Below are 21788 nucleotides of genomic sequence, written 5' to 3' on the forward strand. Positions count from 1 at the left end.
GGGGTTTATCTATATCTGTAGCATGTCCAGGGTGGGAGAAAGAACTCTTGTCTGTTGGTGTGTGAATGCTGCAATTGATCACCTTGATTAGCATTGAAAAGTCTTGCAGCTTCAAAGCCTGGCTGATTCCTGCTTGGGGGCATCCTTTGTTGGGAGGTGTTAACTGGCCCTGATTGTTTCCTGTCTGGAATCCCGTTTTTTGAGTGTTGAACTTTATTTACTGTCCTGATTTTAGAGTTTCTTCATACTGGTAGCCAGGTATTGTTCACGTTCATGGTTTCCTCCTTCCTGTTGAAATTGTCCACATGCTTGTGGATTTTAATGGCTTCTCTGTATAGTCTGACATGGCGGTTGTGAGAGTTGGTCCAGCATTTCTGTGTCCTCAAACGCAGCATTGCCCAAACTCAAATCAAGGAACATGAAAGGCACTTAACCAGAGAAGTCAGCAGAGCACTTGATGAAGCAACCTGGACACAGCATATTATTTTAGAACACAGAAATGCTGGATCACTTTATCAAAAACCATGTCAGACTACACAGAGAAACCATTGAAATCCACAAGCATGTGAACAATTTCGACAGAGAGGGGGAAACCATGAAAATCATTAAAATTGGCTACCAATATTAAAAAAAATCTAAAATCGGGACAATAAATAAAGAACAACACTCAGAAAACAGGGGAATTCCAGACATGAAACAATCTGGGTCAGCTAACACCTCCCAACAAAGTATTCCCCCAGGTAGGAATCTGCCAGGAATTGAAGCTACAAGGCTTTTCAATAGTAATCAAGGTGATACATTGCAGCATTCACACATGCCTCCAACAGACAAGAGATCTTTTTCCCACCCTCGACCTTTCAGAGAGATATAAAACGCCCTTGCCTAGTTTCCAACAAACCTCACACCTCTTGAGTATGCCTGCTATAGATGCAGGCGAAACTTCAGGAGATAATGCTCCTGGAACGTGGCCATACAGTTCGGAAAATTCACAGCAACGCAGTGATTCCGGCCATGAAAGCCTTCGACAAGACCTATTTGAGCCCTTTCCCGCCCTTCAGGCGAAAGGAAGACTGAAGCGTCCTTCCAGAATAGAAGGGAACTGGGGATGGGTGGGAGAGGAAACAGGGAGACTCCAAGCCATTCCCTCTCGGGGCAGAAAGAAGGCGACCGAAACCCCCTCTTCTTTTTCCTCCTCCCTCTCTTCTTCCTTTTCCTCTTCCTCCTTCTCCTCCTCCTCCTGGAAAGCGTCCAAGGCGTGGAGAATCCCTTTCGCCCTCTTTCGCGGGGAGGAGAGAGAGGGGGAAGAGGGAAAGAAAGGTCGCCTTCCTTCTGAGGTCTGCGCCTCATTCCCCTCTGAGGACGGGAAGCGCGTCTTCCGAAGAGAAACAGGCCCAGAGGACCAAGCTAAAGAGTCCTGATCTGAGAGATATTTCTCTTTTCCTTCTTCCAATCCAACCAGAGCCAGGAATCATCTACCTTCGGACATGATGAGGGAAAGAGGGGCAGAATCAGAGGAAGAGGGGGGAGACGCATTTATATGTCTTTCCACCGAGCTGCAGCCGAAAGCAAGGCTTCTAACCTCAATCTTTGTACAGTATATAAAACTGACACACAGGTTCATCCGTGAGGAGAGAGTGGATGGCGGGAGAGAGGCCGAAATGGTCAAGGCACTTTGGCAATCTCCAAAGAACCCTTGCGACTCTGGGGTTTGGGGCTGTGTGGGGGGTTGCATAGAGCAAAGAGGGATTATTTTCTCCCCCCTTTGAATAAATAAAGGGGGCGATCTTTGCTCAACAAGAACTGTAATGCTCTGCGCCGAGAAGCGTAATGGCTCGCCCGTTGCACATACACAAGATGTTAGCCTCCACTTGGGCACCTCTAGGGCCTGTATTCAAACGCGCACGAAAGAGCTTTGCCATCCCAGGCGGCCTTCTCCAATACAGACTCACAATGAACACTCACAGGAACGTTTCCAAAATACAGTACATGTGTCTTGGGGGGGGGGGGGGGGAGTTAGGAACCTTGCATTGGCCTTCACAGAAGGATCCCAAAGCAGCGAAAACCTCTTTGTTAGAGTAGGTTGTTGTTGTTCTTTTTCATTTCAGAGTCCCAAATCTTTAGATATAATTTCTTGCTAAATATATCCTCCTGTGTTGTGGAAGGCTTTCATGGCCGGAATCACTGGGTTGCTGGGAATTTTCCAGGCTCTAAGACCATGTTCCAGAAGCATTATCTCCTGATGTTTCACCTACATCTAGGGCAGGCATCCTCAGAGATTGTGAGATCTGTTGGAAACTAGGCAAGGGAGGTTTCTATATCTGTGGAATGTCCAGGGTGGGAGAAAGAATGCCCAGGTGTGAATGTTGCAATTGGCCACCTTGATTAGCATTAAATAGTTTTTCAGCTTCAAGGTCTGGCCGCTTACTGCCTGGGGGCTCCTTTGTTGGGAGGTGTTAGCTGGTCCTGATTCGTTCGTGTCTGGAATTCCTGTTTTCTGAGTGGTGTTCATTATTTACTATCCTGATTTTAGAGTTTTTTAATACTAGTAGCCAGACCCTTTTGGTGTGTTCACACACTGAAAGTATAAGAGGTTATGGTCAAGAATGGGCCCATCTGGGTTACATGAGGGTGAGTTGAATAAAAGGGACCCAGAGCTCCCTCTTGCCCTATTTCATATATACTCCAGTATAAGCCAAGTTTTCAACCCCTTTTAGGGCCGAACCCCCCCCCCCCCCTTATACTTGAGTGAGAGTCCTGGCTGGCTTATATTCAGGTAGTCTTATACTCGAGTATATAGGTAATCAGAGTTTGACAGTCTTATCTTATTCAAGTCTTATTATCTTAATTTATAATTTTGTGTAAATATTCAAAAATATTTAATCTACTGATGCCTCAATTAATGTAATTTTATTGGTATCAATTTTTATTTTTATTTCTGAAATTTACCAGTAACTGCTGCATTACCCACCCTTCTCTTATACTGGAGTCCATAAGTTTTCAGTTTTTTTTGTAGTAAAATTAGGTGCCTCTGCTTATAGTGGAGTTGGCTTATACTCTAGTATATACGGGTAATTATGGGACCAAAAGACAGACCTACAGACAGACCATTCTGTACAAAGGGGAAGATATCATGATAAACCTGGAGCTTGGGCAGGCGGCAAGGTGACCAGATTTGCGGAGGCATTCATGGAAAGGGTGGTACATGTTATTTCAAAAAGTGAAATAAATGGCCCCAGACGGCATCACTGCGTCTCGGTGCCAAGGCTGCATTTTGGCAGAGAAGATCCCAAGATCCCAGGGACCTTTCCTGTGCCCAGCGCTTCCTGTGCCCGCTAGCACTAGCTGCAAATATAGAAATAATATTGCTCCCCATCAGGGTTGTCACCCACCCTTTTCCAGGCGAGACAAGATAATCCAAGCAAGATTTGGGGAAAGGTGCAAGGAGGGGTGGGGGACACATGACAGAGAGAGACACGTTCCCGCAAACATGTTGTGACACGTCCAAAGGGGGCCTGTTTGGAGTAACACCTCCTTAAGATTGGTGCCAGGAGGGGAGAGAGGGAGGGAGACTCAAGGGAGAGATACCAGCAATGCACTTTTGGGGGAACACCAGACACCCCTCTTCTCAGGCTTTGGGATGAAGTGGGGAGTGGGGGGGGAAGGTGCCCCCCTTCCCAGGCATGCTCACAGACAAGCACAAAAGAGGGGCGATGGAGAAGGGAGAGGAGTGATCCTCTTTGGGGAGCAGAAAAGGGCCTCCTTTGGGGGAGAAAGAGGCAGATGCTCTGCTGCTGAACTACTTTTATTGTCCTGTAAAGGGAAGGCCCTGAGGGGGAGAGACACACACACAGAGAATGAGATCAAGATTGTGATTGTATGTGTGTTTGAGAGAGAGAATGAAAGATATCCCTGATTTGTGGAAAAGCAAATATCCCACAAATATTCTGGATTGTGACTGTATGAGAGAGAGAAAGGGGGAGTGTGTCATTCTGTGTGTGCGTGAGAGAGAAGGACTGATATTGCAAGGGTGTGCAAGAGAGATGAAGATTGAGAATGTGTGTGTGAGAGTAAGTATTGTGATTGTGGGAAAATAAATATGGTGCATGTGTGAGTGTGTGTGTGTGTGTGTGTGAGAGAGAAGTACAGTAGAGTCTCACTTATCCAACACTCGCTTATCCAACGTTCTGGATTATCCAACCCATTTTTGTAGTCAATGTTTTCAATACATCGTGATATTTTGGTGCTAAATTCGTAAATACAGTAATTACTACATAGCATTACTGTGTATTGAACTACTTTTTCTGTCAAATTTGTTGTATAACATGATGTTTTGGTGCTTAATTTGTAAAATCATAACCTAATTTGATGTTTAATAGGCTTTTCCTTAATCTCTCCTTATTATCCAACATATTTGCTTATCCAACGTTCTGCCGGCCCATTTATGTTGGATAAGCGAGACTCTACTGTAATAGTATTGTGGTTTGTGTGTGAGAAAATGAGATTGTGGTTTTGTGTGAAAGAAAATGAGATTGTGGTTGTGTGTGAAAGAAATATTAATATTCTCTGTGTGTGCAAGAGGGAATGCAGGATATTGTAATTGCACTAAGAGAAAAATTAAGGTGTGTGGGAGAGAAAGAATCAATGGTGTGGTGGCTGTGAGAGAAAATGAGGGAGAGATTGTGTGTGTGTGTGTGTGTGTGTGTGTGTGAGAGAGAGAGAGAGAGAGAGAGAGAGAATGAAATATATTGTAGTTGTGTGCCAGAGAAGATGAGAGGCTGTGACTGTGTGAGATAAAGACAAAGATTGTGTGAGAGACAGAAAGAGAGAATGGAGGATATTGCAACTGTATGTAAGAGAGAAATATTGTGAATGCCTATGAGAGAAAACGAATCAATGATATTGTGATTCTGTGTGAGAGAACTGATGGTATGTGTGTGTGAGAGAGAATATGGAAGATAACATGATCGCCTATGAGAGAGTGGGAAAGATCAGAATTGTACATCATGTGCGAGAGAATGAATGATTGGGTTGCTGCGAGTTTTCCAGGCTGTATGGCCATGTTCTAGAAGCATTCTCTCCTGAGGTTTCACCCACAACTATGGCAGGCATCCTCAAAGATTTGAGTTGTTGGAAACTAGGAAAGTGGGGTTTATACATCTGTAGAAATTCCAGGTTGGGAAATATGATTTCTGGGGGAATCCTTTGTTGGGAGGTGTTAACTGGCCCTGATTGTTTCATATCTGGAATTCCCATTTTTAGAGTGTTGTTCTTGATTTACTGTTCTGATTCAGAGTTTTTAAAATACTGAATGAATAATAATTCATATTAATAACAATAATACTAGTGAATGATATTGTAGTTCTATGAGAGACAGAAGATGATGATTGCATTTGTGTGAGAGAGAGACTAAAGGACTGATTGTGCTTGTGAGAGAATGAGAAAGTGTCCAGAGAGGCAGAAGAGTGTGAGGAGGAAGGGATTGTGTGTGTGGCCCCGTCTACACTGCCATATAATGCAGATTCAGAGTGCAGGTTAATATGGCAATGTAGACTCATATAATCTAGTTCAGGGCAATTCATCTACATTATATGGCCCTGTGGATGGGGCTTGAGAAAGACAGAGAAGAAAAGAGAGGACCCAACTAGTGGCCCTGTGAAAACTCCCAGAAAACCCATTTCACTCTTACTGAGAAGCTGGAAACTCTTTTCAGAAAGGAAGCCTTACTTCACGGCTCTGTAATAATAATAAAAAAACACCGGCGAGGGTTTGCTCCAAATTGCTGGTGAAAGACGAACACACCCTGTGTCTGTGTGTCTGCGAGAAAGAGAGAGGCCAAGGCATGCGCGCAGCCCGACGTGTTATTTGCATGATTCCTGTGAAGGATCAATGGATTCCCATTGGAAAGGCAGGATATCTTTTTTCCCCTTGGAAAAGGAGTGCTCTTTTCCTCTTTCCAAAACGCTTCCACGCCCCACATGCGGGCAAAATTCCCCCCCCCCGCCCCCATCTACATCGCCATATAATGCACTGGACTGGACTGCGTTAGACGAATCTACGCTGCAATATCATGCACTCTGCATTCTGAAACTGCATTACATGGCAGTGTAGATGGGGCCTTTCTCTCTCTCACACACACACACATATCAGTATTGTAACTGGGGAAATTGGACCAGGCACACATTTCATTTCGGTGATTTTATACATATACTGGAGCATGAATAGATGTGAATAGATGATTAGATCTAGGTGTATATGTGTATTGCACGTTTCTTCTATTTCCCAGCGAGGGCGTTCTGTGAAGCCCCTTCCACACAGCTGAATAAAATCCCACATCTTCTGCTTTGAACTGGAATATATGGCAGTGTGGATTCAGATAACCCAGTTCAAAGCAGATATTGTGGGATTTTCTGCCACTTCTGGAAGGGCCCTAAGAACGAAAGCCTTTTTTGGGGGGGGTGGGGGGGGTGGACCCTTCCTTCCCTCCAAGCTCTCCTTTCCGGCCTTGAAGGAGAGTCCATCCCACGGAGGTAGGTGCCCTTGGAAGTAGAGTCCCTGGCAGGGGACAAAGAGGAGCCCTTCGGTCCAAAGGGAGTCCCAAAGAAAGAGAAAAGTGGGATAAACAAAGGAACAGCCGGGAGAAAGCAAGCCTGGCCTTCCTTTCACGCCCGCTTACTCCCTGAAAAGAGGCAGAAGGCGAAGCCGGGCTGTGGAGCTCCTCGGCTGCCTTTTGTGCCGCGGCTCCCGGCGCCTTCTCAGACCAAACCCCCGCTCTGGCTTCGATGCGCAGGGCACGGAGGAGGCGAAACGAGGGCTTGGCGGGGCCCAGGAGCTCTCTTTCCCTTTCTCTCTCGCCTCCTGGGGGAACCCAGGGCTTCCCTTCCGAGGCGGAGAGAAAGAAGCCCACGTTTCAAGTCAGAGAAGCTTTGTCTCAGGGCAGGAGACGAAACGAGGGTTTGGAGAGGCTCAGAAGCTCTCTTTCCTTTTCTCTGCCGCTTCCTGAAGGAACCCAGGGCTTCCCTTCTGAGGCGGAGAGTAAGGGCCCTTCCACACAGCCATATATCCCAGAATATCAAGACAGAAAATCCCACATTATCTGAGTATAGACTCAATATCAAAGCAGATATTGTGGGATTTTCTGCCTTGATATTCTGAGATATAGGGCTGTGTGGAAGGGCCCAAAGAAACCCACGTTTCAAGTCAGAGAAGCCCTGTCCCAGGATACGAGACGAAAAGAAGGTTTGGAGGGACCCCGGGGCTCTCTTTCCCTTTCTCTCCCGCCTCCTGGAGGAACCCAGGGCTTCCCTTCCGAGGCGGAGAGAAAGAAGCCCACGTTTCAAGGCAGAGAAGCCGTGTCTATCCCAGGATACGGGACGAAACGAGGGTTCGGAGGGACCCAAAGCCCTTCCACTCAGCCCTATATCTCAGAATATCAAGGCAGAAAATCCTACAATATCTGCTTTGATGTTGAGTCCATACTCAGATAATGTGGGATTCTCTGCCTTGATATTCTGAGATATAGGACTGTGTGGAAGGGTCCTCAATAGCTCTCTTTCCCTTTCTCTCCCGCCTCCTGGAGGAACCCAGGGCTTCCCTTCCGAGACGGAGAGAAAGAAGCCCACGTTTCAAGCCAGAGAAGCCCTGTCCCCTTGGCCGGGGAGGCGCCATCTTCCCGGTCTCCTTCCCTTCCTCCCTTTCCTCTCCTCCTGATCCCGGGGCCAGACTCGTCGTGGAAAGCGTGGCCTCGCTTGCCTTGGAAACCAAGCCTCGCTCCTCTGCTGGCTGGATGCATTGTGAAACGGGGAAAGGAGAAGGCGACGAATAATAATAATAAAATAGCCCTTTCCACCATTTTTGACCTAAACAGGAGGCGAGGAAAGGGAAGGGGGGCTGTCCAAGGGGAGAAATACCCCTCTGATTCTCTTCCCAGGACGAAAGCAGATCCCACCGGGGACGGAAAGGGATCTCACAGCGGAGCGAGACAAAAGGGGCGCCTGGATCGGAGGACGGCTCCCTCTTCCTCCTCCTCCTCTTCGCCGCTCCCTCCTCGCCAGCCGGGCTCTTCGTTCCCTCTTTTGTTAACAGGAAAGTCAATCCCTTTAATTAAAAATCGTTGGACAAATCTATCTCCTTCCCTAGCAGGAATATACTTTCTGTGCCGAATTTGTGAAGCTATCGATAGATAGAAGCTCGAGCGGCGGGGTCCTGGAGTAATGTGATTTGAAGAAAGGAAGGAAAAGAGGAGGAGGGATTGTATATTGCATTATATACATAATATACAAACCAGAGGGATTGTATATTGCTATCTATCTATCTACACACACACGCACGCACATATCTATATATATTCTCTGGGTAAGAATGTCTCAAGCCCTGCTTGTTTACAAGATTTTCCACATCCCCCTTTCTCCCTCCATTTGTTTTGGCAGAGCCAGGAAAGGCCCGTTTCCTCAGGAGTCCGGCCCCCATTTTAAATAAATTGGTAATTGTAACGTGAATCTGGCCACACCGTTCCTCAATCCCAATGAAGTTACTTCTGAGAAAGGACTCGCGTCATTGTTAACGGCTCTTTCTGGCTTCCAGAGGGAAACAAAGCTAGGCCCCAAACAAAGCAGTGGATTTTCCCGAGGAGGAAAGGAGCCGGCCTTGAAAACAGGCCTGGAAAAATAACAATAAAAACAACAAGCTAGCATTGCAGCAATCAAAGAGGGTTTTTTTAAAAGGGTTTTTCCAAGTAAATTTAAAACTGGGTTCCTTATTTTCCAAAAAGAACGTGCGAAGGCGAGATTTAGAGGCAACTTTTCCACACAGTCTTTCGCCAAAACGACGGAAAAGCCTCCTTTCATACTGCCTCTCCCTTTCTTTTCCTTTCCTTTCCTGTTTGAGCCCGAAATCTCTTTCTCGAGGCTGCCTCCCCAAATCGATGCGCCCAGGAATAAAACCAAACGAGAATATATTGGGATTTATTTCCCGAGGAGGTTCAAGAAGGTTAGTAAGATTCACAGCAGGAAAGCCAGCGTTGGAGCAAAGTCTCTCACCGGAAAAGACAAAATATATTTTAAGGAAGAAGGGGGGAAAACTCCCAACAACACCCTTCCTTCTAAAATGCATCTTGTTCTAGATCTGCTTTGATGGGCATTCTTTTTGCTTGTTTTTCAACTCTAACCAAGGGCATGTTTCCTAACCTTCAAGGCCTCCTGGGGCCCTTCCACACAGCCATATAACCCAGAATATCAAGGCAGAAAATCCCACAAGGTCTGCTTTGGATATCTGAGTCCACACTGCCATATATTCCAGTTGACAGCAAAAAATGTTTGGTTTTGTTCAGCTGTGTGGAAGGAGCCCTGGAAAACGGTGGGAGACCCTCGAGCAGCCAAGTCCCAAAGAGCAACAGACCAAAAGATATCTCAGCGCGGCGCCGACTGGGTTTTCTAAAAGAAGGATCTGTGGGGCCTCGGTTCTTTTTCTTTCCAAGGTTTCACGGCCCGGGTACAGAAGACCTTTTAATCTTTTCCAAACATGGAGCTTGAACTGGGGGGCGAAGACATTGTTGATTTACCCGCCTTGAGTCAAAGTTTCTGGGGATAATCGCGCCTGGAAGGAGTTGCGTTTTGGAAGGAGTTTTGCTCCGCTCTAAAATAAATCCACGTCTCCTGGAGAAGAGGCTTTTGGTTGGGGGTTTCCAGGAGAATAATCTGCAAGGAGGGTTTGTTTTTTTTAAATTACAGGGATGGAGGAGAAGTGGGTCTGGACGCCGGGGGCGGGGGGGAGGGAAAGGGAAATGATTCGTGGGTCGGGGAAGGAAGGCCCAATAGTGCAGTCTATAGACCTGTGCCCACAGCTGAATAAAATCCCACATTATCTGCTTTGAATTGGAATATTTGGCAGTGTGGACTCCGATATTCCAGTTCAAAGCAGATCTTGGAGGATTTTCTGCCGATATTCTGGGTTATATGGTTGTGTGGTCTCCACTGCCCAGATAATGCAGTTCGGGCTGCATTATTGGCCAGTGTAGATCCATTTGCTTGGCCTTGGAATGAAATCTCCCCGAAGAAGGCGGCCATTCAGGGGAAGGGACGCGGAGGAGGAGGAGGACGCGCCGAAGGAGAGGCGAAGGCGAGGGAGAGAGAGAGAGGCTCCACAAAGACAAACAATGAGAGCAAATCGAGACAAAACAATTACTTACAGATCGCCGCTTTCCTGGGTCAAAGTTCTGTTTAACAAACCGCAGAAACAAAACGCCGAAAAGGAGGGGGAAGGAGGGGGGAATATCCACTTCGCTGCAGAAAATGTGGGGCAGCGGGGAGAGAGGCTCCAATCCAGGGTTGGGAAAAAGGCTTCTCTCGGAAGACAGGTGGGAGGTTTCTCTCTTTCTCTGGCAATTCCCCCTTTAATATAGACGTGCTCGCTCTCCTTTCACTGGAGTTCCCTTTCTCTCCCTACCAGGCGGAAACGGGAGGATTTGGTGTGTGTGCGTGTGTGTGTGGCAGAGACCCCCAACTCTTCCGCCCTTCTTCCTCCTCCTCCTCCTGCTGCTGCTGCTGCTACTCGGCGCCGGCGTGGGCCCTGCCTTGGCTCCGGCTCCGCGGCCCCTCTCTCCCCGACCTGCCCGCGCGGAGTAAATCCATTCAATTAGGGCACCAGGACGGAGCTGGAGGCTCTATAATCTCAAATTTATGGCCGGATGACGTGCCTCCCTCTCCCACAATGGAGACCAGTGACATTAAACAGAAAATTGATGAGAGAGAAGCGAAATCTAATCTCTTTTCCCCACTTCTTCTGCTGCTGCTGCTGCCGAGCCATGGCTGTTGCTGCTGCTGCTTTGTGCCCCCCCCTTTCTTTCCAAGAGAGAGAAAGAGAAGGCGGGGAGGGGAGGGCGAAGAAAGGGCTCTCTCTTTCTCTCTCTGGTCTTTGGCTACGGTGGGTGTGTTGGACTGAGCCTCGCGAGGCGAATCCGAAGCATTTACTCCTGGTCCTCTTTTTGCATTCCTGGAGCAGCTCAGGTAGGTGTCAGGCCGAGATGGGGTGGGGGGTGAGGGCTGCCTTTAGAAATAATTAAAACAATATATGTCACCCCACTTCTTTCTTTCTTTCCCTATGTCTTTGGATTCCCTCTCTTTTTGGAACTGGGCTCTAGCCTAGGGACTTACCTGGCTGAGCTCGGGCTTTGCGGCGCCCCGTTGCATCGCCTCCTTTTCTTTGGGGAGGGGAACCTCGAGGAGAGGCTCTCCCGGGGAGGAAACCTTCGTAAGCAACACGGGAAGTTTGAGACTCGCATTTCCACGCGCCTACATTCCGCTGTGGCGCTGGATGCGTCTTCAAAGTAAGGGGGGGTGTATGTGAGTGAGTGAGCGTGTGTGTGTGTATGTGTGTGAGAGAGATAGCTCTGGCAAGGGATAAAGACCAAACAACGTCCCTGTTTGCATCTGAAATCTCCAACTGTGGAAGAAAGGGGGTGTAAGAGGAAATCCCAGCTCCTCCACCTTCCAAACAAGAAGAGGAAACTCAACGGGTTGCTCTGAGTTTTCCAGGTCATATGGCCATGTTCCAGAAGCATTCTCTCCTGATGTTTCACCCACATCTATGGCAGGCACCCTCAGAGGTTGTGAGGTTGTTGGAAACTAGGCAAGTGGGGTTTATATTTCTGTGGAATGCCCAGGTGGGAGAACGAATTCTTGTATATTTGAGGAAAGTGTGAATGTTGCAATTGATTGACTAGCATGGAAAGGCCTCGCAGCTTCAAGGCCTCGCTGCTTCCTGCCGGGGGAATCCTTTGTTGGGAGGTGATTAGCTGCCCCTGATTGTTTCTTGTCTGGAATTCCCCTGTTTTCTGACTGTTGTTCTTATTTACTGTCCTGATTTTAGAGTTTTATAATACTGGTAGCCAGGTATTGTTTATTTTCATGGTATCCTCCTTTCTGTTGAAGTTGTCCACATGCTTGTGGGTTTCAATGGCTTCTCTGTGTAGCCTGACATGGTGGTTGTTAGGGTGGCCCAGCATCTCTGTGTGCTCAAATAATATGCTGTGTCCAGGATGGTTTAGCAAGTGCTCTACTATGGCAGACTTCTCTGGTTAATTTGCAGTTCCTTTCTTGTTCCCTGATTCCTGTTTGGGCCATGCTGCGTTTGGTGGTCCCTATGTAGACTTGTTCATAGCTGCATGGTATAGGGTAGATTCCTGCAGAGGTGAGAAGATCCCTTTTGTCCTTTGCTGAACATAGCATTTGCCGCCTTCCCAGACAGGAAGCATCCAGGCCTTGAAGCTGAGAAGCCATTCAATGCTTATCAAGGTAGCCAATTGCATCATTCACACTTGCCTCCAACATACAAGAGTTCTTTCTCCCACCCTGGAAATTCTACAGATATATAAACCCCACTTGCTTAGTTTCCAACAGCCCTCACAACCTCTGAGATTGCCTGCCATAGATGTGGGTGAAACGTCAGGAAAGAATGCATCTGGAACATGGCCATACATCCCGGATCTCTCCCTGTGAGTGTGCTTTGCAATCCCAGCCACACAAACGCGGGGGGAGACTCTCCCCCTGCCCAGAAGCCCTTCTCCACGGAATGCAAAGCAATGTAAAACATTTCAGAAGTGCTGCAAGGGGGGAGGGAGGCTGTTGAGGGAGGAAAAGAGCCGTGAGGATGTTGCTCAGAGAAGTTCCTCTGACTCCCAAGTGCCTCTCCCTCCCTTAACACCGTCCTCGTCTGGGATGAGTTTACAACTCGGCGGCTAGAGGAGGGGAAGGCAGCCACAACAACCAGGATCTGCGGGATCTTGCAGCCTCCGGGCAGAGTTTGCAAAGGGCCACCCGGCAGCTCTGGCTCTGGCTTTGGTCTCCTTTCGCCTGGAAGGTGGCTGGCAACACAAAGCCTCAAGGATTTCGCCCTGCTCCGCCGCCAGCCCTTTTCAGCGCCTCTGCCCCAGTTTGATTTCACTGGATCACTCAAAATCACCACACCTTCCCAGATCCTGGTGACACAGAAGCAGAGCATCCATTCCCATTATTACACAGGGAGGGCCAACCGAATAGGAACCTGCCTTCTCCTCCTGCATTCATTCATTTATAATTATCATCCTGTCTATATGTCCTTCTTTAGCATCTCAGGGGATATGGTTTCAAAGCCCATGGAGAAAGGGGCAGGCATTGGCATCCTTTCTATCTCCCTTTTCCACACTGGGAGGGAAATTGGATATGCATTAAATAAATCGGGGGGGGGGGGGGGACTTGTGAGGCAATCCAGGAAATGGTGGATGGCAACTTCACATACTTTTGGGGAGGGCCCTATCTGGAGGGCCTCCTGCATCCCCCTCCCATACTACAAATCTCTATGGGGTGACTTGATATATTTCTGCTCTTCTGCGCTCGACAACCCTATCAAAATGAATTTGATCTGTTTCCCAAGGACTGGAAACCCAGGCACACTTTCAGATTTCTTCCGAGGAAAGTAGAAAGCAAGTCTACACAGTGCCTGAACAGAATCAAGGAACAGGAAAGGCACTGCAGACGAACTCAATCAGAGAAGTCAGCTATAGCAGAGCACTTGATGAACCAATATGGACACAGCATATTATTTGAGAACACAGAAATGCTGGACCACTCTAACAACCACTATGTCAGACTACACAGAGAAGCCATTGAAATCTACAAGCAGGTGGACAATTTCAACAGAAAAGAGGAAAAAATGAGAACACTCTAAAAACAAGGGAATTCCAGACATGAAACAATCAGGGGTAGCTAATGCCTCTTAACAAACAATTCCTCCAGGCAGGAATCAGCCAGGCTTTGAAGCTGCAAGTCCATTCAATGCTAATCAAGGTGATTAATTGCAACTTTCTCACTTGCCTCCAACAGACAAGAGTTCTTTCTCCCATCTTGGACCTTCCACAGATATATAAACCTCACTTGCTTAGTTTCCAACAAACCTGGCAACTTTTGAGGATGCCTGCCACAGATGTGGGCGAGACATCAGGAGAGAATGCTTCTCGAACATGTCCATACAGCCCAGAAAACTCACAGCAACCCAGAAAGCAATGTGATTTTGAAAGAAAGAAAGACAAAAAAAAGAAGGATTCAGCATGGAGAACAGGGTAAATACATTCCCAAGCCAGAGCCTTCACAGATTTGGGACTCTAGATAAGTTCTTGCTCCAGTGCACAAAGAATGTTTCTTTATCCATCCTCCCTCTTTTAAGGCCTAAAACTGTGCTCATGTTTCAGAGTGGGTGAGTCCTCTATTTTCCCTCTCTTTTTCTGACATGAAATCAGAATGAGTTTGACCACTCCTGCTCTAAACGTTTTCTTTGTATAGATAGGACTGGCTCAGAAATGTTATCTAAGGGTGCCTCTACACTGTAGAATTAATGCATTTTGACACCACTTCAACTATCATGACTCAGTGCTGTAGAATCCTGTGAGCTGTAGTTTGTTTAAGCACCTTTTAAACTACAACTCCCAGGACTCCATACCATTGGGGCAGGGCAGTTCAAGTGGTGTCAAACTGCATTAATTTTACAGTGTAAATGTACCCATAATCCTGGGTCTAAGCGTTAGACTCCATTCTTATTCACTTGCTTGGCTACAAAAACTGGAAGCCAGGGCCAGCCTAAGAGAACTGACTCTCTGAAGCAGAACACAGATAGCTTCCAAACTGTTTTGGCATCTGAAACAGAAACTCCTTAAATATTTTCTCATTTCCCCTGGTTGGGAAAAAGGTAATCAAGTAAATGGCTTAACTATTTGCTGCTCTTTCACTGGAAACAGTGGCTTCGTTCTGCATTATAATAGAGCCTGCCTTGTTGGAAGCCAGGGAACTGTTCTGCCAACACAACAAATGACCCATCAAGCCAAAGAAGGTTTCACCAGCCTTTTATGGCATCAGCCCCTGCCTGGGTTTATGCTTGTCAAGGGCTATTTGAACAGTAGGTCGCCAAACATCTGCAAGGCGCTCAAATACAGTACACAGCACCCACTGCAATCCAAAAACCTCTGAAGGGCTGAATTTTGTCAGTCTCTGCCTTCATGTATAGATAGGTTCAGGTGAGGCTGTTCTGGAGCCCTTAGGGTCACAGTGCCCCATTTCGGCATCCTCTGGAGTTCTGATAGACTGCATTATGACTGCAGCTGCTATTTTATTTATTTAAGTGATGTATTTATCACCTCTCAACACATTGGGCCCTCAAGGCAATGCACAATTTTGCATTGACCAGAAGAGACATCATGCCAGTGGCTTTTGGGGGTTTCCCCCCTAATGGGCGGAGACTAAAATAACTAAAACATTTTATAGGATATTTGCAATCTGTTTGGGGGTCTGTTTCAAGGTGAGATACATGGGAGGTTTTAGATGGGGATGGAAATGGCATTGGGAGCCTTGGTGGGCATTATTAGCAGTCCAAAGTGATGCACTGGGCCCCTTTAAAGCATTCCCATTCCTGTTGCTGATAACTAGATAGGCCTAATGTAGCTATTTAAGCCAAACGTCAGCAGGATATATTAACATGGGGTTTCTATTTGTTATTGAGTTTTTAAAGACCTGAATCTACCTAAGCAAAATGTCCCTCTGTGTATTTATCTGTTATGCCCCAGCATTTCACTAGCCTCCAATGGTGGCAAAGTAACAATGTTTAGCTTAGTTTAATAGTTGAAGACCAGAAAGACTGTCCCCTGCACAAAGCAGAAAGCAAAGATCATTGAGGGAAGTGCCCCAGAGTTCATTGCCTGAGAAATGCAGCTTGAATATCTTATCTACTTGAAGAAGAATGTGGGTATTTAATTGGATTCAGAAGTACTATATGCTCTACATTGCAACCTGGGGCAAAAAAAAAGGTGAATGGAGTTTTCTCTTGTGCAACTTAATCTGGATAAGGACCACATGCTCCTTTGCCGGTCTTTATCTGGGAACACCCTTTGTGCTGCTGTGTCTCTCCCTGCGTTTTCTTTCCCCAAAAAGCTCTCTTTCCAGATCTCCTATTAGGCAGAATGAGACATCTTTCTGGCACATTGGTAAACTTGTGTATGATAAATGGGTCACCCTGTTGCTGCCCTTCCGTGAAGTAGAGGACTTTCTCCCTTGAAGTAATATTTAGCTGATTTCAATATGTGGAACTGGGGGCAGTTATTTCTCTCAGGCAGCAAAACATATTGGGCTACATGTGGACAATTTCAACAGAAAGGAAGAAACCATGAAAATGAACAAAATCTGGCTACTGGTATTAAAAAACACTAAAATCAGAAGAGTAAATAAGGAACAACACCCAGAAGACAGAAAAATTCCAGACAAGAAACAATCAGGGCCAGTTAACACCTCCCAGCAAAGGAGCCCCTCAGGCAGTAAGCAGGCTTTGAAGCTGTCAGGCCATTCAATGCTAATCACGCTGGCCAATTGCAACATTCACACTTGCTTCAGGCAGACAAGAGTTCTTTCTCCCACCCTGAACATTCCACAGATATATAAACCCCATTTGTCTAGTTTCCAACCCCTCACAACCTCTGCGGATGACTGCCATAGATGTGAGTGAAACATCAGGAGAAAATGCTTCTGGAACATTGCCATACAGCCCGGAAAACTCACAGCAACCCATATTGGGCTACTTTTAGTTATCTGCATTTTATCTCTTTGGAAATGCCACTCTGAGCCCTTGGGGAGATAGGGCAGGATACAAATAAAGTATTATTATTTTTGAAGACATTTTTACAAGCAGATGGGCCCATATATCTTTTTGTAGACTAACATAACTTTAGAGGAGATCTTTCTGCCTTAATTAGATCAAATGCAGACTATGATAATGTAGGTTACATTAGATTGTTTTGTTGTTGTTATTTGCCATGAAATTAATTTTGATTTCTGGTGAATTTATGAATGTGAAGCATACATGAGCCCTTCTCCTCGAAAGTTCAGGTCCTGTACATTCAGGACTGTGGCTTTCTTTACTTAATGAATTCATCCATCATGTGGCTTTTTTTTTTTAGTTCTACTGCCTTCAATGTTTTCTAGCATTATTGTCTTTTACATTGAACCATGTCATCCGATGATATGTCCAAAATATGATAGCCTTAATTTTAGCTTCTGCAAGGTCTTAAACTCTCAGTAGTTCTAACTAGACCCTACAAAATAACTTATTGAATTGCGAGGAAACATTTAAGTAAACTTTGTTGATTGATTGGATCTAATCTAGATGGGACTAAGAACAGGATTCAGGCTCAAGGAATAAACTTCATTAGATGCAGATGAGACTTCCTTCTCAGCAAATATGCACAGGATTGCTCTGTTAAGCAGCTTTCATACCTCCCACTTGCTTCTGTTTAATCTAGACATGTCCTGAATCAATCTAGATATGCCTAAGATTGCTCTGGGAACCTGCCAAAACAAAAGAAAAATGAACCTGGAGTGGCTGTCTAAAGCCACAGTCAGTGGGGAGGGATAGTGTGTGATACTAAGCCAAAGCCAAGCACATGGGAAGACATTCTTGTTTGGGTAGTTATTTTTGGTTTAGCGTTATGGTAAAACATATGAGAAGACAGATTGATTCAGGAACATCAGAAAAGCTCAGAAAGTGTGTGGGTGGCATGATGTGGGGGGCAGAAGAGCCAGAAAAAATGAAATCTTCTACAGATTATTTATAGCATTCTGTTTTAAAAGCGGCAAAACATTTCCCCCTGCTTTCTATGTTTCTGGTGCTCATCTTGGAAGCAGATGTGTTGCTGTCCTTAGATGAAGGAGATCTGGGATCAAATCCATGCACTGATGTCAAGGTAAATGGCCCTGGGATCATCACACTCAACTCAGATGCTGGTATTATAGATAAATGGTAACTTTTCAAAGCCAGAATATAACCTTCAGTATTTTTCATAAACTTAGTAAGAAACATGTTTTTTTCTTACAAGTAATATTAAAAATCAGAGTCGGAATCAGTAATTCTGTGTGAAAGTGCAAGAAATCAGGTGCCATTTTGGGTTTTGCCTATCTGGAATATATTTCTGTTTGATTTTAAACCGGTTTACTCCATTATTGTTATGTGATTTCAGCTTCCTCAAGAACTACGGGTTCAGAGCTCGGTGTGTTAAGTTTCCAAAAATCCAGATGTGACACATACGGGTTGAAGGCAAAACCAGAGGCTTTATTCTCAGTGACCAATGAGGATGTCAGCACAGAGCGCACTCCAAAAAACTGACATACCGCAATTGCCATACATAGGTATATTTATTGTATTTTGACAGCTATTCAAGAGGACCACACTAGAAATGGGATTTAGAAACTTGGTGGGCTTATATCAGAATATATAATTAATGACTTTATCAATCAAAGGAAAAACAAATATACAATTAGCCAAAAAAACCCAAGACTGGTTCAGGAAATGGTTTGTGCTAATTGACAAAATAGATGGAGACAACAGATACAGCACCTTGAAACAGGCTTTCTACATGGTTAAACTGATGCAATGACAATATTTAGAATTGCTGTTCTAGGGGGGTGGGGGGAATGAGGGGAGGGCAGGGGTAGTGGGTGATACATATCTATGGAACGTTTAAAATGTCATTTAAGGAATATTTACTTTTGGAATAATGTATAATGAAATAAGTCCCATGTGGCAAAAGTTTGTTAAAAGTCGGGATGTATCAAATAAAATTTATAAAAAAAGAAGAAGACCACACTAGCTCCTGATTGGTCCTGAAGTGTCTGGCTAGGATCTACTCCATGTTTGGTCTAGGGCTTCATCCAGTGTCATTGCTGATCAGCTCCACAGTGGTGGGAAACTTGAATAAATTGTCATTGAATTATTTAGAAAAGTGTGTCCATTTATTGACCCGCTCCTGAGAGGAAGGACACAATCAGAAAGTAATGTGGTGGAGGCAGTGATAATGTGCTGAAATGGGTCTGGTTTGCTCCAGTTAATATAATGGTGCCAGGCCAAATAAACAAAAGGGTGCTTTAGGATGTTGGCCATTTCAATGGGAGCCTCAAGAATGGGTATGGTTTGGTGACTCAAACAAGGAAGTGTTTCCAGGGATAAATCCAATCGTATCAGGGGAAACAGAAAAAGATCCAAAGATTACATTAACCCATTGTTTGTTCCCTGAGTTTTCTCTGGCATTGTGAGAAGATAATTGGGGGATTACATCCTGAAGTGCGAGGTGTAGTAGGGCAACATTCCAGAGCAATTCACTAAAAGGTTGCTACAGGACAAATGGAAAAGGCAATGCAGGCTCACTGTCCCAATGGAGCCACATCTCCTAATTCATAATTCTGGGATCTAATTTTCAAAATCAATAGAGCACCAAAACAATTATTTGGTTGACAATCAGATTAATTTTGGTAAGGTCAGTTTCTGTTCTGGACAAGTTATTAGAAAAGAGCACATATTTAAAAGACTTTTAAGATGTGTAATTGCCCCTATCTCTCCCTCTGGAAAAGAAGAATAAGAATGCAAAAGAGGCCGTGATCCATACTGGAAAGCTCACAGCAGGTTCAGAAGCCTGTATGTTCTAGAATGATCCAAATGGCATCTAAAGATATGAGCTGGAATCAGAGACCACAAATCAGGAATCTGATCCAGAATTAACAAATCCGGATTAAGGCCGCTACATTCATTAGACATCAGCAGATGCATTTGGTTTTCCTGGGATGATTCTGGTTAGATTGAGAGAGTTGGCACAAGGACTCAAGTACAATGGTCAGTCATTATGTTCTTTATTATAAGTGAGTTGAAAGTCCCTGATGAACTGAAAAGATTTCCAAAATGTGGTGACTATTTTGCAGATCTTCAATACAGTTTTTTTCCATTTTGAATATAGTTTCCTTCCACAGCAATAGTAAGAGTAAAATGCTGGCAGTCTACCATACACAGGAAAACCCGAGACAAGAGAACATTCTGCTCCTCAGGCTCATTTCAGATTTGCCCAAGGTGTATTTACACTGTGGAATTAATGCAATTTGAAATCACTTTAAATCAGCCATGGCCCAACACTATGGAATTCTGGGAGTCACAGTTTGGTGAAGCATCAGCACTCTTTCACAGAGGAGGCCAATGATCTTGTAAAATTGCAACTCTCACTATTTTATGGCATTCAGCCATGACAGTTAAAATGGTGCCAAACTGCATTAATTCTACCATGTAGATGTGCCCCAGAGAGGGCTTGAGTCTTATTAAAAATGTAAAGCTTCTTTCTAGGGCAAAACCCCAGAAAAAAATCAACTTATGTAAGTCTTTTCTCAGACACCAAAGTCTATATATCCATTACTGTCGTGGAACATATCTTCCATTCACAGATCTTCAGATTCAGCCCTTACAATTTTGTCATGCTGGTTGGAACTAATGGGAACTGGCTTTCATCAGTAATGTTAGTTCCGCCATTTTTCTGCTCTTACTTCAGATAACGTTAGTAGATTTTCTTTGGCTACTTAAACATATTCCAATGAGATTCCAAAAAGTATATTAAGATCAATTTGAAAAAAAATGCTTTACAGGATAATGTTTTGAACCTGAAAAACTGAATTTGTTATTTTGCTCTGTTTGGAAACTGAAATTCAACATTGAACTACAGCTAGCTTTTAGCTTCTTGCAGGGGTTATCTCACCTTATTTTTAACATGAAAATAAGCTAAAGACTTCCAAGTAAATCTGTTTGAGTATTCATGTGGATGTTTGTTTTCATTATCTGGCTCTGGGGCTACTGTGGGAAGTAGAATTTTGGATTCGTGATTGAAGTGATTTGCTCTTCTTATGGGCTCAATTGTCTTATAGATAAGTGGAGAATCTGCCCTAGAGCATCCCTGGATTCTGCATGCTTCTGTAGAATCTGGAACCATTGTTTAGACAGCCCAGGAGCACATCCACTCTGCTGGAGCGACCTTTATCTCACCTCCGCAATGTTGCAGCTGCCACTATTCCTAGTTAGCCATGCAGCTCCCACCAAGCTCCTGGGTGCTGTGAGCACCTCTATTGATGTCAGAAAAGGGCTCCATGTGGCCAGCAAAAAAGAGGGGTGATCCAAGCTCCTCTTTGCTGGTCATGTGATTAATGTGTATTTTACAGAAATGCTGTGATATGTATCTTTTATGGAACTGCATTTTAATATGTGTGTTCATAGAATTTTTATAGTATTTGTGTGCTTTTGATTGTGCTGTGACCCGCCTCGAGCCATGGGAAGAGGCAGGTAAGAAATAAAATTGTTGTTGTTGTTGTTTGAACACCTCTTTCAGTAGAGGCACCCATGATGGAGCTCCACAACTAGCCAGGACAAGTGGTGGCAGCACCGTGAGCACATTCTTTCCCCTTTCCTGGTGCTAATCAGGGCACAGAAAGGATGATAGCATGTGTCTCGTCTGGACAGTGAATTGGTCTGAATCGGATATGATCATACTGTTCAGACTATCCTAAAGACAAAGGATACTCCACAGTTTCCATCAAACTCCAGAGTATCCCCTAATTTGTAAAAAAAATAATGAAAATCAATTTCAAGCAAAACAAAAAACTCCACTCCTATCAAAACCCTGCAATATCTACCAGAAGCTGCTGTGGGTCATGGGTACAGCTAGTGGGCCATTCAGGATGAGTCCAGGGATTTAGTCTGAATAGACCAGGGGTCATCTAATTTTTTAAGCAGAGGGCCGGTTCATGGGCCCTCAGACTATAGTTTGAAAGAAAAAACCATGACACAGGACTAGTTTGGGGACCCCTGGTTTACACAAATTCTAGGGTTTGAATTCCCATTGAGACATGCAAGCCTACTAATGACTTTAAGTAAGTTACACATTCTAATAATAATAAGAAGATGAAGAAGAAGAAGAAGAT

At 45.0% G+C, this 21788-nt stretch overlaps 1 protein-coding gene and 1 long non-coding RNA gene across 8 annotated transcripts in view; one reads left to right on the forward strand and one right to left on the reverse strand.

Annotated features, from left to right (window-relative positions):
- bahcc1 (BAH domain and coiled-coil containing 1) overlaps positions 1 to 11286 on the reverse strand; it is a 139249-nt gene extending 127963 nt beyond the window's left edge. For 2 of the 3 annotated variants that reach the window (XM_062970826.1, XM_062970822.1), the window contains exon 1: positions 10184 to 10320. The gene's annotated coding sequence lies outside the window, so the exon portion shown is untranslated. Of the gene's footprint in view, positions 1 to 10183; positions 10321 to 11147 lie in introns of those variants that run through there. The other variant, XM_062970824.1, reaches the window with a different exon arrangement.
- On the forward strand, positions 10875 to 20628 carry LOC107982401 (uncharacterized). 5 transcript variants are annotated; one of them, XR_010002974.1, is made up of 3 exons: positions 10875 to 11000; positions 13405 to 14223; positions 18023 to 18784. It is a non-coding gene; the product is annotated as an uncharacterized LOC107982401 (long non-coding RNA). The 5 variants fall into 5 exon arrangements; XR_010002975.1 differs by lacking the exon at positions 10875 to 11000 and adding an exon at positions 11294 to 11320; XR_001729930.2 differs by lacking the exon at positions 13405 to 14223 and having other exon boundaries at positions 10917 to 11000; positions 17691 to 20628.
- Positions 20629 to 21788: the final 1160 nt, after the last annotated feature.

The sequence above is a fragment of the Anolis carolinensis genome, chromosome 2 (genome assembly GCF_035594765.1).
Source record: "Anolis carolinensis isolate JA03-04 chromosome 2, rAnoCar3.1.pri, whole genome shotgun sequence".
Classification (NCBI taxonomy): domain Eukaryota; kingdom Metazoa; phylum Chordata; class Lepidosauria; order Squamata; family Dactyloidae; genus Anolis; species Anolis carolinensis.